This window comes from Apium graveolens, chromosome 8, assembly GCF_009905375.1.
Source record: "Apium graveolens cultivar Ventura chromosome 8, ASM990537v1, whole genome shotgun sequence".
NCBI classification, from domain to species: domain Eukaryota; kingdom Viridiplantae; phylum Streptophyta; class Magnoliopsida; order Apiales; family Apiaceae; genus Apium; species Apium graveolens.
In genome coordinates, this window is record NC_133654.1 from 84591984 (window position 1) to 84597352 (window position 5369).

The 5369-nt window shown below is 37.1% G+C and overlaps 1 non-coding gene across 1 annotated transcript; it reads left to right on the plus strand.

Moving 5' to 3' along the window:
• Positions 1–868: 868 nt before the first annotated feature.
• On the plus strand, positions 869–975 carry LOC141682117 (small nucleolar RNA R71). Its single transcript, XR_012559518.1, has one exon. It is a non-coding gene; the product is annotated as a small nucleolar RNA R71 (small nucleolar RNA).
• The last annotated feature ends 4394 nt before the right edge of the window (positions 976–5369 follow it).

Sequence of the window (5369 nt, forward strand, 5' to 3'; positions counted from 1 at the left end):
GTGTTCAACAGTAGTCTTCCTTGGTTCCACTTCATCTTCCTTTTGCACTTCTTCTTCAGCCACAGCTTCTTCATCCAAAACTTGAGAGTGTTCAGGATTCACAACCTTCCCAGACCTCAATATAATTGCCTTTACCTGCTCCTTAGCTTCCCTCTTTCCCGACACTTCAGTGTCACTAGGGAGTGTATCAGGTTGACGATTCAGCAAAGCATTGGTAATTTGTCCAATTTGATTTTCCAAGGTCTTGATAGAAACCGCTTGGCTTTTACACATGAGCCTCAACTCCTCCAATTTAGATTTTTCATTACACTGTTGCAGCTGGAGTTGCTGCCTTGGTGCATATTGCGGTTGCTAAAAACTAGGATGGTTGTACAGCTTTGCTGGATACTGCTGATAAGGTTGTTGAACCGCATTCTGAGTATTGCTCCAGCTAAAGTTAGGATGATTGCGGTTGTTAGGATGATAGGTGGTTGGCACAGTTTGCTGCGATCTCTGAAAGTTGCTCACAAACTGAGCTGATTCACTAGAAATAGCACACTGCCCCGTCTCATGAGCACCAGCACAAAGCTCACAGACACTAGTGATCTGATTAACTCCATAATTAGCCAAAGAATCCACCTTCATCGTCAAAGCCTTAAGCTGAGAAGCTGTAGCGGTAGCTGTATCTAACTCCAGAAGTCCTGTTACCTTGCCCTGAGATATTCTCTGAGTAGGATTCTGGTATTCATTTGCAGCCATCAGTTTAATCAGTTCATAAGCTTCATCATAGCTTTTAGCCCACTAGGCTCCTCCTAATGCTGCATCAAGCATGGGTCTAGAAGTAGCACCCTATCCATTATGGAAATAATTAATGATCATCCAGTCGGACATCCCATGATGAGGGCACTTCCTAAGCATCTCCTTATAACGATCCCATGCCTTACATAAAGATTCTCCAGATTACTGAGCAAATTAAGTAAGTGTGTTTCTGATTGCAGCAGTCTTCGCCATAGGAAAGAATTTAGTTAAGAACTTTTGAGCAAGATCCTCCCATTTTGTGATAGACCCTGGTGGTAGAGAATGTAACCAGCATTTAGCTTTATCCCGTAGAGAGAATGGAAAAAGCCTCAACTTAATAGCATCTTCAGAAACTCCATTGAACTTGAAAGTGTCGCAGATCTCGATGAAATCTCTGACGTGCATGTTCGGGTCTTCTGTCAGAGAACCCCCAAACTGAACTGAGTTCTGTATTATCTGAATCGTGCTCGAATTGATCTCAAAGGTATTAGCCGAGATAGCTGGTCGAACAATGCTAGACTGAATACCATTGATCTTCGGTTGAGAGTAGTTGTAATAACCCCAATTTTTGGGAAATTTTTGAAACCCTTATGAATAGTGTTTTTGCTGAATGAGAAAACTTTTCATGCCACACTATGTAGGGGTTCTGATATGGATATTCTGAGATTTTATTAGTACTTTATATGGGATATAAGTGTATGTAAAGATCGTCAGAATCCAAATCCGAACACTTTGATTTTTCCCGGAAATACGCTAGATACGGAAAGATTTGAGAAAAAGGTAACAGGATAAAAAGGATTTAAATTAAAGGATTATAGGAGAGGATCATAAAAGGAATATAATATATTGAGAAAGGTTAAGGGAACCTAAGTAATAAGATCCCGGGTATGATCCTTCAAACGATAAACGAGAACGAAAGTTAAGCGAACCGTATAACAGATCAGCGGTCATTAGGCAAACGATTAGGAAGTTAATCAAAGGGATTAGTGGGAATGATGTCATCCAACCAATAGAAAGAGGACAAGGAAGGGAGGATGATATCATGAGGGTGACACAAGCATGACAAGGGAAGGAAGGAGGTGTGGTTGAATGAGAACCACACAAAATCAAGGGCAACTAGGTAATTTACTAAAACAAACACAAAAATCAAACCAACCAAGCCAAGCAAATCATTTTTCATCAAAATCAAAAAGAAACCAAGGCATTGTTCTTCATGCTCTCGGCTAAAACAGAACCAGAACACTAAAACTGCTGTATCTCCTTCATTTCTCACTCAAATATTGTGTTCTATAGCTCATTGGAAAGGTATTGAGATGGCCTACAACTCTTGTTCACAAGTCTCGTCCAAATAATCATGGTAAGACCCTCATTTTTACAGTTCTTTAAATCGGACTTTTAGAAACTTCAAAGCCTAACTTTGTGTTCTTGATTTCTTTGGAAAGATCAAGCTTGTAGGAGGCTCCCTAAGGCTTCCTAGCAACTTAACACCTCCCAAGGAAGGTATAAACTTAAAACCCTAGCCTTTACTTTATTTGTTAGTAAGTTTAATGGTTGGTGTTGTGAAATGAGAAGCATGGATTGTGATTATTAGTAGTTTGGTTTGATTTGGAAGTGTTTTTGGTAATTGAAACTTGATTATAGTTCATAGGTCTTGATTGTGGTTGTTTGAGTTGAAAACCTTGGAGATTATGGACTGATGTGGTATGTTTTAGGTGAAGTTTTGTTGTATTGATGGATATGAGTTGGTTGGTGGTTAATTGGAGTAGTTTAAAATTGGGAAATCGCGTAAACATAGCCGTCGTAACGTCCGATTTTCTTTGGACTGTTTTATGCATAACATTAGGACCCGAGAACCCCCTGCTAGATTATGACCACTGCCATGTTTAGATAGCTCATGTTACGAGCTTCGTTTTGATATATAGTTCGTTCGATTCCGATGCACGGTTTAGGAGAAACGACCGTTTCAAGTAACGGCGTTTCGCGAACGAAACTTTTCCCCTCGCCTTACTTTAAAACATAGGTTAAAGACCAAAAAGGGTTAATTAATGCATGAAACATTTATGGTAAGTGTGTTAGGCAGTTGGTAAGACACTCGCGAAGGAATCGCCTTAAAACTCGTAAAGGCTAAATTATTAAAAATGGTGGAGCCGAGGGTACTCGAGTGACTTAAGAGAATCAGTAAGCGCAAAACGAGCATTAGAGTCTGAGTTGGTTAGAGTATAGATTTACAAGTGACTTTGGTTTAATTCCAACTTACTTGTTGTTTATAGGTTACCAGACTCGTCCCGAGCCATTCGTAACCCCCAGTCGCTCAGGCAAGTTTTCTACCCGATATACTGTTGTTGTGATGTAAATATATGTATATGCATTATCTTGTGATAGTGCATGATTGTTATTAGCAAATTTTGCGATATATTGGAGCATGCTGATATGGTATATATGCATATCTGTTTCGTAATCTGGTTATCTATCTGTTGATTTCAATGCTTATAGTTGCATAATACCTATGCTAGAAATAAGCAAGTAGTTGCGTATACCCTTAGTATAGGGGATAAAAGGTGAACATATTTCTAAACCGGGAGTCGATGTTCCCGAGTATATTATATATATATATTTATATATATATGGATATAGTTTTTAAAATTATGGATCGAATAAGGTTTATTCGATACCTTTATTTTACTTAATTGAATATTAATTTGAGTATTCATTCGAGGGTTTATGACTCAGTTTATTTTATTATTTGAATATTATTTGAATATTCATTCGAGGGCTTATGACTCAGTTTATATTATTATTGAATATTACTTGGATATTCATTTGAGGATGTATGACTCCTTTATTTTATGAATATTATTTATAGTATTCATTCGAGGTATTATGACTCCGCTTATTACTTAATAATATTCTTTATTGTATTAAAGAATAAGGTGTCGATAATCAAACTTACTTTTGATTATTCAAATAAAGATATTACTTTCGTATAAGTATATCTTTGATTATTTGCTATTCATTTCAAGTATAAGTTTTAATACTTCTACTTCAATTATTTTATAAAGATTATTCTTTATGGGAATATTATTTAAATAATAATATTCAGACATTTTCTAAATATTCTGGGGACTGATTTACTTCATTAAATCAGCTTCACTCCAAACATTCTTAAAAATGTTTTGCGAGTCTTCAAAATGATTTTTTTAAAAGTTAGAGCGGATCCCAAAACTCATTTTTTTAAGATCCTCCTTTCGAAGGGGATTTAAATACTCGCTCAAAACCTGAGGGATCCGGCTCTGTGGTGTGTTTTATATTCGCAACAAGGTTGCTGTTTTGATAAATGAATTGATTACTTACCCAACACTCGGGAAGTAAAATTCTTGGAACAAGTTAATCCATTAACAGGCATCGCCTGGGAAATATCGGTGAGTTCTCCTTTCCAAATAGATACGACTTCTTGGTGGAGCCGTATCAACAAGTTTCTACTTGGGGAAAGTGGGGACAAGCTTTACGTTTCAGAGTCATGGATTTCATCTGAACTAGGAGTGGCGTAAGTGGCCGAGTAGCGCCGGCCCAGCCTTATTATATTGGCCCAAATGGCCTGGAAGTTCCGCTAAGGCGGTCCATTCCTTAGGAGTTCAGTGTTCGGTTGACAAGTAAATCCGACAGGTTCTCCTCTACATGTAGAAAATGGTGGGGTTGTACTACTACGACTGATCATCGTAAGTGGTCTTCCTGGCGCGGCAAACTCCCGTAATGAGTTCATCATCCAATTGGATAATTTCTGCAACACTACCCAGAGCACTTCGATAGAAAGGCTACGATTGGGCGATTGTTGAGTGTTGGCAGGGTCAAGTTTTCAAAATGATGTTTACATCAAATGAAGTATCTCGTAACTTCATTTTATTTTGATAATATTTTAAAGATTTAATCTATTCAAATCTTGCCTTATAGTCTCATCTATGTGATGAACTTTTGAAGCTAATTATAACTTGAACGGTGGTAGTTCAAGTAGTATTTGGGAAAGATATAAGTATATTGGGGTATCTTGTAACTTCATCTTTTAAACTTATATCTAATTAATAATTGTCTTATGAATGACAAAGATTTTCAGAAAAACGTTGAGACAAGGTTAGATATATGAGATCACCTTGCAACGATATTTTTTTTTATATACAGTTATATACTGGGACTTTGTGTATATTGTGCATGGAAGAGGACTTCCAATATTTTGAAAAGTATATATGTATATATATATATACTGAATATTTTGCGACTTCATCGCATTAAGATATCAACTTGGTTCATTTCTTTTGACCAAGACTTTCATGAGTACTATGAGAAGGCTCATATATTGTTAATCATTATACATATTATTTTGGTGGGCTTGCTGCTCACCCTTGCTTTCTTCTTTCATCACACAACATCAGATAGACAAGATGAACAGGACCAAGCTCCTAATTCACGAGCTGATAGGAAACGTTCCGCAGTTTTCTAGAAGCACTTATGCCGCCATAGCTGAGGTAGGAACTACCAATAGGCTAGGCTTTCAACTTTTGATGTATCAGATTATGTATATTTATGAATTGTAATAATGG